General features: G+C 47.4%; 1 protein-coding gene across 6 annotated transcripts in view; it reads left to right on the top strand.

The window, feature by feature from the left end:
* The first annotated feature begins 896 nt into the window (after positions 1–896).
* PLA2G4A (phospholipase A2 group IVA) overlaps positions 897–12036 on the top strand; it is a 151864-nt gene continuing 140724 nt past the window's right edge. For 2 of the 6 annotated variants that reach the window (XM_065554454.1, XM_065554450.1), the window contains exon 1: positions 897–1025. The gene's annotated coding sequence lies outside the window, so the exon portion shown is untranslated. The other 4 variants (XM_065554451.1, XM_065554453.1, XM_065554455.1 and 1 more) reach the window with 4 other exon arrangements.

Genomic DNA, 12036 nt, shown 5'->3' with positions numbered 1-12036 from the left:
TGGGGGGCACGGTGCAGGAGGGGTTCGGGCTCCAGCCCTGGCACCGCTTACCTAAAGCGATGCCAGGGTGGCAGCAGCGTGTACCGGGGCCAGGGCAGGCTCCCTACTCCAGGAAGCGCTGCAGCCCCGGGGGGCGACGGCAGCGGGCTCCGCATGCGCTGTCCTTGCTGCACCTCCAGGTACCTCGCCCAAAGCTCCCATTGGCCATGGTTCCCTGTTCCTGGCCAATGGGAGTTGCGGGGGGCAGTGCCTGGAGGCTGAGGCAATGCACGAGCCCTCTGCCCCCCTACCTGGGAACCTCAGGGACATGGTGCCAGCCGCTTCTGAGAGTGGCGCAGGGCCCACGATACCACGGGGGGCAATCCCGTGGGCTGGATCCAAAGCCCTGACAGGCCGGATTTGGCCCGCGGGCTGTAGTTTGCCCACCCCTGATGTAGATGATCTATAAAGATGAACACTGTTGTAAATGAGTATCTGCAAATTATCACTTGCAAATACTCTTTCCATAAGAAATGAGGCAATATCCCCAGAGTTTGAGGCACTTGTTTTGTATTTGACAGCATTTCCTTAAGACTGTCTTACAAACTTCAGCTCCTTGTTCTTTCTTCTGAAAGGCCTTCACCTCAGATCATGCCCATCAATCACCAAAGTTTTTTTTTTTAGCTGTTTGCATATGTATATTAAGAAGTTATCACTTGGTAATTGTTAAATATGATAACTCTGTCATACTGTTGATCACCAAAGTTTGTCCTTGGTGCTGAGATGTCTGATTCTCTGTGCTTTCACTCCTTGCAATTTTTCTCCATGCAAAGTATCAAACAATGTTCATCAGTATTACTACAAAGTGCTCTTACATCTCAGTACCACCTTAACAGAGAGACAGCTGTACTAGATCAGCTGACACTTCAGCTCCACCCATTTATTACGAATGAAAACTTCTCTATCCAAGCAATGAAAAAAAGGATCCTGCCTAGAAAGCAAGAGGGATGTACAAGCCCAGAGGGGTCTGATGTAGCATTGAAACTGTAAGCAATACAACTAATTCTTGGTCTGTTTTTCTTAATTTTGTTTTAAACTGCTACTTATTTTGTCAGGTTACCAAGGGAAAAAATTAGCTTAGCCAGAGGGGGGAGTTAACAGATGTGATCATTTTGATCTAGTTTTAAAGTGTACTTGTTACAACTTGAAACGAGTAAGCAGTACAAGCGATTTTTAATACTAAAAATACTTGTTTTGCCATATTAAAACAAAACTGAACCCAGAAAGGAGTGTCAGATCGTGAGCATGAAGGAAAACTTTTAAAACATAAGGATACTTTAATGTGTTTCCACGTGATCATGTAACTCAGTGGGTTGCTGATCCCATGATTCCTAATCCTTCAGGCTGGGACTAATCCCCTTATCAGAGAAATTTTCTTTCCTATAGTTTGTAGCAGGATGGCTTTATTTTCTTTCTCCCCGCAAATCATTGCTAGGGACCAATTCCAAGAGCAACTACACTACCAGAGAAGGAAACCTAAACTGTGAAAGTTACCTCTGTGCTTTTGAGCCAGGGTGAAAGTTTAAATGTGTATTGATGGAGGAGGCACTAACAATTACTTGTAAATATAGATTTATTTATGTTAACAAAATCTCATCCTATATGTACAGCCTGTGAGGTATCAGTCTCTAAGTTGACATGTCTAACACTAACAAGTGCTGGAAAACAAATCACAACAATGTCTAAACTTTGTGATTGCTTTGTGGCCCTGGGAAAGATGGCATAAAAAATCAAAAAATATATATGGGAGCATTTAGAATTGTTGCTAGCTGCAGACATTTAGGAACACCCTCTCCACACCTACTCTCCCCCCCTTTTTTTTGCTGTGCGTTCCATTCTGCACTGTTTATCTGTGACCCTGACATATTGTGTACCAAACTTGGTTTATTGCTGCTTCTACCTCTTGATAAAACTACTGGTGACCTACAAAAAATGTATATTCTAGGCTAGGCGTTCTCAAACTGGGGGTCGTGACCCCTCAGGGGGTCACAAGGTTATTACATGCAGGGTTGAGAGCCATCAGCCTCCACCCTCAAACCCCACTTCTCCTCCATCATTTATAATAGCATTTAATATTAAAAATGTGTTTTTAATTTATAAGGAGGGGTTGCACTCAGACTTGCTGTGTGAAAGGGGTCACCAATGCAGAAGTTTGAGAACCACTGTTCTAGGCCATTGTAATGGACCTTTTGATCTCTTACACTGCTATGGATAAAATACTTTAATATTTTACTTTAATCAGAATATTTTATTCAGAAAAAGAGAGACACTACTACTTAAGTAAAATTGCATTTTAACAATGGGAAGGAAAAGGTGAATAATTCTGGAAGGACATTTACTGTTCTCTTTGGTTTTATCTACAGTGGGAGTTATTCCAAAATAGCTATTCTTGATCAACTCCCTGTTTGGATGCTCTTATTCTGGAATCAGAGTGCCTTATTCTGAAATATCTTAATTTGGAATAAATTTGGAATAAAGCACTTTTATTCCAGAATAAGAGTGGCCACACAGGGCATTGATCAGGAATATTTAATATACTTTAAATTCACATCCTATCTTAATCTGGATTAATTTCTCTGTGTAGACAAATCCTTATACTCTAAAGTGGTAATCTGTTTTGAGATAGAGTGCTTATAAGATACATTTTAAATGAACATGGCATAAATACACAACAATCCTCACAGCAAATCAAAACAGAAAGCTTTAAGAATGTTAAATAAAGTCTCCTGTCCACCATAAAATTTCAAGCCCTGGGGTCACAGACTTGTCTGTCAAGGTTGGCCTTGTAGGTCAAAGATGGCTAAATCCGCTCTCTCAAAGAATGACTTCACCATTTCTGTGTTCTTTTTTAGGCTTGCTGTAAATCGTTCCCTCCAGCTTACTAATAGTTAAATAATGATTAATGAAGCAACCCATTGTGAAATATATAGAGACGTAATATGCGAAATGGTTAAGCAATAGTTTTCAAACTTCCTGTGGTGGACCTGTTTTCTCTGTGTGCACGTGTGTGTGTGTGTGTGTGTGTGTGTGTGTGTGTATATATATATATATAATGTATGTATGTGTGTGTACACATACACAGAGATGTAAAAATCTACTAATGTTGCTATTGATTTATAATGGTCATCTATTGATGCACATTAGAGCAGAGGTCACAAAACTGTATCCATTTTGCTTCCCTATTTTTCAGATGGTTGTATATTCCTCAATATTTCACTTGTTAGGGGTGTGTGGTTATAAATGTCAGAAGTTGTTTTATATGTCTGAAAAGTTTTGAGTGAAATCCCTTCAGCTGTTTGAGCTCTGAGAGTGTGAACCCCTTCCTGCACGCTTTTTCTATTTACTAATAATTAATAATTCTAACCATAGACTGGGCTAGTGCATTTAAAAACAACAAAAGACTGGGATCTGAAACTTGCTATGGGCTTAGTCCTCACTGAGGATCAGGCTAGTTCAGACAAAGCTTCCATCTCTGCAATGGCAGGGGCCCCCTAGAATATTTTTGGGGCAGTAGTGTCTGCCTAGGAGTGGGATAGCTCAGTGGTTTGAGCATTGGCCTATTAAACCCATGGTTATGAGTTCAATCCTTGAGGGGGCCACTTAGGGTAGGGTTACCATGCGTCCGGGGGGGGAATTGCCAAAAAGCCGAACATGTCCGGGAAAAATACCGGCCGGGCACTTCCTCTCCCGCGGCTGCTCTGCTCCTCCCCGGACTCAGACTTCGGCTCTGTTTAAGAGCCAAGCTGCCCGAGCCAGCGCTACCGGCTTCGGGCAGCCCCCGTGCCTCTGGACCCTGCGCTGCCGGAGCAGAGCAGCTGGAGCCGGGGAGGAGAAGTGCCCGGCCGGGGGCGCAGGGTCCGGAGGCATAGGGGCTGCCCGAAGCCCGAGTGCTACTGGCTTCATGGTTTGCCGGGCAGCCTCCAGACCCTGCGCCCCAAGCTGGGCGCTTCCCCTCCCGGGCTCCAGCTGCGCTGGGGAAGCGCCGGCCGGGGGCGCAGGGTCTGGAGGCTGCTTGGCAAACCGTAAAGCCGGTAGCGCTCGGGCAGCCCTTTTCGCGTGGCTGGGAGGGAGGAGGGGGAGTTAGGGCGGGGACTTTTGGGGAAGGGGTGGGAAAAGTGCGGAATTGGGGTGGGGCCAGGGGTGGGAAAGGGGTGGGGCTAGGGCCCGTGGAGTGTCCTCTTTTTTTATTTTTTAAATATGGTAACCCTAACTTAGGGATCTGGGGCAAAATCAGTACTTGGCCCTGCTAATGAAGGTAGGGGGCTGGACTCAATGGCCTTTTAAGGTCCCTTCCAGTTGTAGGAGATAGGATATCTCCATTCATTCATTCTACCTCACCAAGGACACAGAGGGCTGTTCATCAGTGTCAATGATCCAGTGTTGATTGGTGTGAGGAGTCAATCTCTTTGTACTGATGAAGGACTCTATGGAGAATAAGCTGGGCCCACTAGGGGCTTGTGTGCCTATTTTCTTCCCCCAATTTTAGGCTTAATCTTTACTCTCCCCATGTGGTATTTAGAGAGGCGATTTTTAGACAAAAATGATATGTGCAACTATAATTTTTCTCTCTAAAAATCTCCCTACCACAACCTCTTTCATCTGGCATGGTATAGCTCAGGGGTCGGCAGCCTTTCAGAAGTGGTGTGCCAAGTCTTCATTTATTCACTCTAATTTAAGGTTTCGCATGCCAGTAATACATTTTAAAGTTTTTAGAAGGTCTCTTTCTAGAAGTCTATAATATATAACTAAACTATTGTTGTATGTAAAGTAAATAAGGTTTTTAAAATGTTTAAGAAGCTTCATTTAAAATTAAATTAAAATGCAGAGCCCCTCGGACCGGTGGCCAGGACCCGGGCAGTATGAGTGCCACCAAAAATCAGCTTGAAAAAGACATTACTTCCTGCCTGTGGCAGGTGCATACATTGGGGGCTGGGTATGAGGTAGCATAGGGCCTGTCTACCAGCTCTGAAGCTTCTGGGAAACACCCCTGTATGGTCCCCAAAGGCAATGAGCAGGCTTTGTGGAACCTTCATGGAGAGTATGTCCCCTGTACTACCTCCCCAGCAGTGCTGGAGTGTGAAAGATCTGTTACAATGTGGTGGTGAGTTTCCAGCTGTATATAATTTTGGGGAAAGTCTAAATGCCCTGGCCTGAGTAAATCTGAATTGACTTCACTATGTTCAGGCTGTGTGGCAACCGTTCAGATATACATCCACATTGGAAAAGGAGAGGGGCAAACAGATGGAGGTGCATGTGGGAACAGTATCAAGGGAGCCAAGACAAACTTCCACATCAGACAGATAGGAAGGTCCATATTCCAATGGTACTTCCAAAAGATAATTGAATTGCAAAGATATAGGTGTTTACCAGTCCACATATGATTTAAGCACTAAAATAATTGCAGTTTTGGGGTCCCCTGTATTATTTATTCCCCATGAATTTATTTATTTCCAGTAAAAAGCAACAGAGGGTCCTGTGGCACCTTTGAGACTAACAGAAGTACTGGGAGCATAAGCTTTCGTGGGTAAGAACCTCACTTCTTCAGATGCAAGAAGTGAGGTTCTTACCCACGAAAGCTTATGCTCCCAGTACTTCTGTTAGTCTCAAAGGTGCCACAGGACCCTCTGTTGCTTTTTACAGATTCAGACTAACACGGCTACCCCTCTGATACTTTATTTCCAGTGCCACAGTTCAGTGAGGCACATAAGCACATGCCTAACTTCAAGCACATGAGCAGTGCCATTGAAGCCAACGGGGCTACTCATGGATTTAAAAAGAACAGGAGTACTTGTGGCACCTTAGAGACTAACAAATTTATTAGAGCATTTAAAGTTAGACGTGGCCTTATGTGTCCTGCTGAATTGGACTCCAGTTGTTTTACTCTGTAACATCCCCTTTCAGGGTGACTAGGGGTCTAGTTTGAAAGCCCATTGAAGTAAATGGAAAGACTCGCATTGATTTCAACAGGCTTTGAATAACACCTTGACTTTATAGGAGGGGATGAATTTTATCTAGTGTGTATTTCCTATCTCTCAGTGATATAGCCTTATTCTTTTCTTACCAGTCTGAAAAACGAATTCTAAAACTTGGCTTAGTAATTAGTAATTTAGTGAGGGATGAGCCCACCATTGCTCTGGGAGTTACAACAACTTGGTGCAGGAAAGGAGTGTTTTCAACAAAACTCTAATTTCTTCAAAGCTCCGATATTCAGACTTCCCTGAGGGCTTTCATTTGCTGTATACCTCAAAGAACATTCTGTTCACTTTTTTGACTCAATGTGCAGCAGCAGTCAAAAAAGCAGACAGAATGTTGGGAATCATTAAGAAAGGGATAGATAATAAGACAGAAAATATCATATTTTGCCTCCATATAAATCCATGGTATGCCCATATCTTGAATACTGTGTGCACATGTGGTTGCCCCATCTCAAAAAAGATATATTGGAATTGGAAAAGGTTCAGAAAAGGGCAACAAAAATGATTAGGGGTATGGAACGGCTTCCGTATGAGGAGAGATTAATAAGACTTGGACTTTTCAGCTTGGAAAAGAGATGATGGGGGGTGGGAGGGATATGATTGAGGTCTCTAAAATCATGACTTGTGTGGAGAAAGTAAATAAGGAAGTGCTATTTATCCCTTCTCATAACACAAGAACTAGGGATCACCAAATTAAGTTAATAGGCAGCAGGTTTAAAACAAACAAAAGGAAGTATTTCTTCACACAACGCACAGTCTATCTGTGGAACTCTTTGCCAGATGATGTTGTGAAGGCCAAGAATATAACAGGGTTCAAAAAAGAGCTAGATAAATTCATGGAGGATAGGTCCATCAATGGCTATTAGCCAGGATGGGTAGGGATGTTGTCCCTAGCCTCTGTTTTCCAGAGGCTGAGAATGAACAACAGGGGATGGATCACTTGATGATTACCTGTTCTGTTCATTCTCTCTGGGGCACCTGGCAATTGGCCACTGTTGGCAGACAGGATACTGGGCTAGATGGACCTTTGGTCTGACCCAGTATGGCTGTTACATTCTTATGTTCTTATGAATTTCTGAGCTCTACCAGTCTCCAGCAGTGTGTGTGTGTCACAAAGCCTAGAGAATCAGAGGCAGCAGTGAAGAGGGCACGAAGCTATCCCAGCACTCCCTGCTCCCAATACTGTATGGAATAGGACGATTTTTGTGGAAGTGAATAAATACCGTATTAATGGGGAGTAGGGAAATATTCATTTTATACAATGAAGGAGCTGATCAAACTTGCTCTTTTGCTACAGAGCTACTTAATTTGCTGTCTCTAATGTTCATATTGAAAACTCCATTTTTGACTCTGGGCAAAGTGCACAGAGATTTCTGAAGTACAGTTTGTACAAGCATTTCTGTTCCAAGGGCTAGGATGGAAGGCATGAGTAACTCTTGCCACACATCTCCTAAAGCAACCATGTGGTCAGAGGGAGAGCAGTGATGTGAGGTCTGGGTCTCTGGCTCCATGGATTTCCCTCTGAATTTTGCAGTTCCAGGTGGCTGAGGGCATAACTTGTCATCCGCTGTGGTTTTGAGATCCTACAGATCTGTCTCCCACTGGGGGGATGATGTATCAATAAATGCATATGGTTGACAACTGTTGATTCTGTGAACAAGCTGTAGTCTCCCATGTTTCTTTTCCCCATGGGAGGGGATTGTCTGGCTTTGTAAGATGTGTCACTACAACTAAGGCTTCAGTGTGACTTACATGCACAACTAATGGAATGATCAGGCTCCAGAACTGCAGTTTATATGTTGCATTGAAATGATTCATAAGAATGGCCATACTGCATCAGACTAAAGGTCCACGTAGCCCAGTATCCTGTCTCTGACATTGGCCAGTGCCAGATGCTTTTGGCACTTTGAGGTTTAGGGACACCCAGTGCCTGGCGTCCCATATCATCTTGGCTAATAGCCACCGATGGACCTATCCTCCACAAACTGATTTACTTCTTTTTTGAACCCAGTTATACTTCACTACCTTACCTGGCAATGAGTTTAGAGTTGCCAACCCTCCAGGATTGTCCTGGAATAAAAGATTAATCTTTAAGTAAAGATTATGTTTTGTAATGAAACTTCCAGAACTATGTCCAACCAAAGCTGGCAACCCTAATCCAGTTTTACAGGTTGACTGTGCACTGTCTGAAGTATTTCCTTATGTTTGTTTTAAACCTACTGCCTATTAATTTCATTGGGTGACCCCTGGTTCTTCTGTCATGTAAAGGAGTGAATAACACATCCCTGTTCACTTTCTCCACACCATTCATATTGCGGAGTTCTAACCCACATTCTAACCAATCTGAAAATTTTCATAACTTTCTCAAAGTAATTTTGTTTTGGCTGGAATGTTGCATGCTTGATCTTAGCCCCAACATGATTTTTTGGGTGCGGTGGTGCTTTTTGAATAAAACTGAGTAAAAGTCACTTGCATTATACAAATACACATTTTCCCTGTAGAGTCTAAACCAAAATTTTTGATATTTCAAAAATGGCTCAAGTTATGTGGATCCCTGATCTTAGGATAGGTTGGGCGCTGATTCAGCCCCCAGCTGAACTTTGAGCAACCTTCGGGCTACTCTAAGTTACATTAGGCAGTAACTGCATTCAAGAGTGCTGTTCCAACAGCCAGGGGTTCACTAGTGCAGCAACGCCCTGGCCATTCCCCGTTTTCCAGCATACCCCTCATGCTGTGAAAGCAGTGTGGTGTGGTGAAAGCAAATTTAGCAGGAGTCAGGCTGTGGCCCGCTAAGTTCTATTCCCTTTGCTGCTTGTAGGTATTACAGCTGGTAATTGAATTGTCTATTCTGTATGAAATGATGTAGCCTCTGTTTTGTTCCATAGATTCCAGTTACTACTTCAAATACATATAATGGGGCATAAATACAACTCTGTCATCTCCATTACAGTTAACGTGTATTTCAGTGTAGAATTTATCTCATGTATGTCAGCGCATAATCTGATTCAGTGTTTTAAGTGATGGCGAGTGCTAACTAGTTCAGAAACATTTTTTCCTCACATTTTCTAATGAAAACACAATAATTCTCTAAGTTCCCAAATTGGAAGGATTTGCTAATTTTTTGGAGGCAGCACATGAAATACGTTGTGTAATTTTTAACGAGTCCCATTGGTTTATTACCAGTCAAATGTCAGGGTTGGACTTATTTCCATATTTTTGTACTTAAAATAGAATTCTTCCAAAATAGAGATGCCTCAAAGGATGGGCTTGTTTTGTTTGGAAGAATCATTTTTAATAAACATAAAGGCCCAAGGGTCCCCGTAGCGAGGCGGTCTGGTTCCCCGCTGCGCTGGAGAGGGACGAGCCCCTCCGGATGCCAGAGTGGGCGGAGCCAGTGAAGCTTGTGCCCGCCCCCCCAGAGGTCAGAGCACAGGACAGGAAGTACAAAAGCCCAACCTCAGAACTCACTAGAGGCCTGGCTGCCGGAGAAGCCAGACGCCTGTGGCCTAGCCTAGGGTTACCATATTTCAGCAAGCAAAAAAGAGGACGGGAGGAGCCCCGCCCCTGCCCCTCCCACTTCCCGCCCCCCTCAGAACCCCCAATCCTCCCCCCGTTCCTTGTCCCCTGACTGCCCCCTCCTGGGACCCCTGCCCCTAACTGCCCCCCCAGGACTCCACCCCCTACCTAAGCCTCCCTGCCTCTTGTCCCCTGACTGCCCCAACCCTTATCCACACCCCCACCCCCAGACAGACCTCTGGGACTCCCACGCCCCATCCAACCACTCCCCACCCCCTGACAGCCCCCCCAGAACTCCCAACCCATCTAAACCCCTCTGCTCCCTGTCCCCTGACTGCTCCGATTCCTCTCCCCACCCCTGCCCCCTGACAGCCCCCCCCCAGAACTCCCAACCCCCCACCCCCCCGCTCCTTGTCCCCTGACTGCCCCCTCCTGGGACCCCTGCTCCTAACTGCCCTCCAGAACCGCACCCCCTACCTAAGCCTCCCTGTTCCTTGTCCCCTAACTGCCCCCTCCTAAGACCCCCCCCAACTGCCCCCCAGGACCCTACTCCCTACGTGTACCCTGATTGCCCAAAACCTTCTCCACCCCCCCCAAAAAGCCCCCCCCAAAACTCCCGACCCCCCCCGTCTCTTGACTGCCCCCTCCAGAACCTCCCTGCCCCTTCTCCTGCCCCCTGACCCCTTACCCCGCTGCTCAGAACATGGTGTTGGGCTCTGTGCGGAGCCGGACACGTGGCTGCGCTCCCCAGCACAACACACAACCCGGTCCCTGCCCCTGCACAGTGCTGCCGGAGTGGGGCGCTGGGCAGCAGGGGAGGAGGAGCTGCCAAGGCCCGATGCAAATGGCCCGGCAGGCCGGCCGGCTCAGAACGCAGGGAGGGAGGGGGGAGGAGGAGGAGCTCTACAGCTGCTCCGGAGTCCAGCCCGGCAAGCTGCAGGGCGAAGGGCTCTGGCTGCCAGAGCCCCATGCGAGAGGCTGACTTTCCTGCAGTCCTCCCAGCCGCGCCTCGCTCTGCATGGGGGGGAAATCCCGGACATTTTGAGTGATTTACAAATGCCCCCCCGGACGCTATTTTTAACACAAAAAGGAGGACATGTCCGGGTAAATCCGGACGAATGGTAACCCTAACCTAGCCCCCAGTAGGGAGACTCCTGCAGTTTGTGGCCTACCCAAGGACTGGCCAGACGCTGACCAGACCCCAGAGAAGCTGTAAGCCTGCCTGTGGCAAGGTACCCAGAGAAGCTGCCAAGCCTATCGCTCGCCGGGTACCCAGAGGAGCCCATGGTGCTTGATTCCTTGGAAGACTCCATCCAGACGCAGATACCTCTAGAGGGGGAGATAGGAAGTAGCTCTAGGATTTTTGCCGCCCCAAGCGAAAACAATTTTGGCCCTCCCCCCCCCCCGTTTTTTTCTTACCCCACCCCCGGCCCCGCCTCAACTCTGCCCCTTCCCCAAATCCCCAGACCTGTCTCCTCCCCCCAGGCTCTCAAGCCTAGGAGGGAGGGAGGGAGGGAGGGAGAGGGAGAAGCAGCACGTGTGCCGTGGCCACTCAGGGTCTCCCCCTCCCTCCCAGGCTCTCAAACCCGGGAGGGAGGGGGAGATCCCAAGCGGCCGCGGCGCGCAAAGCAGCTGATTCACGCGCCGCTGCTCCCCCTCTCTCCCAGGCTTTCAAACCCGGGAGGGAAGGCCGCGGCGCGCGAATCAGCTGTTTCGCGCGCCGCGGCTGCTCGGGATCTCCCCCTCCCTCCCGGGTTTGAGAAGCGTCGCGCGAGCGGCAGCAGCGGAGGTGAGTTAGGGCAGCCGGGGCACATTTTTAGGGGCGGCATGGCCCACGCCAGAATGCCGCCCCTAAAAATGTGCTGCCCCAAGCACCAGCTTGTTTTGCTGGTGCCTAGAGCCTGCCCTGGATGCAGCACACCCAGAGCCGATGTCAGTGTGTTGCGGTCAGGATCCCCACTGACAAAGCAGCGGGTCTTCTGCCGCTGCTAGGGCCCCGGGCTGGGACGCAGTGGAGTGGGAGAGCCTGCGTCCCCCCTGCCACCCAACATCTGGGTGGCAGTCTCCCCCTCTCCCAGGTCCTTCGGAGCCAGGACCTGGGCTTCCTAAACTTGTTTGTTTGCTCAGCCCCTGTCTGAGCGCCTGAGCCACAGAGTCTCTACTGCCCCACCCTGACCTAAGGCCTGGGCCTGTCACTGAACTGTTTGCTCAGCCCCTGCCTGAGGGCCTGAGCTACTGACTGTTTGCTGCACAGCCAGGCTAATTCCCCATCTCACCTGACCTAAGTAGCGAGGCGGTCTGGTTCCCCGCCGCCCCAGAGGTGGACGAGCCCCGGCCGAACCCCCTTCAGTCCCCAAAATCTGAAACAATTGTTTTGCAGGCAAGTATGTAATCTTACCTGATATTTGTTGCATTTCTTAGCATTTTTCTTACAACTGTTTCTGATTACCAAAAATATTGATCTGGTAGCAATATAAAGATGAAGAATGTGACACCACATTAATCT

The sequence above is a fragment of the Chrysemys picta genome, chromosome 8 (genome assembly GCF_011386835.1).
Source record: "Chrysemys picta bellii isolate R12L10 chromosome 8, ASM1138683v2, whole genome shotgun sequence".
In the NCBI taxonomy this organism is placed as follows: domain Eukaryota; kingdom Metazoa; phylum Chordata; order Testudines; family Emydidae; genus Chrysemys; species Chrysemys picta.
This window is presented reverse-complemented; position numbering and strand designations above follow the sequence as displayed.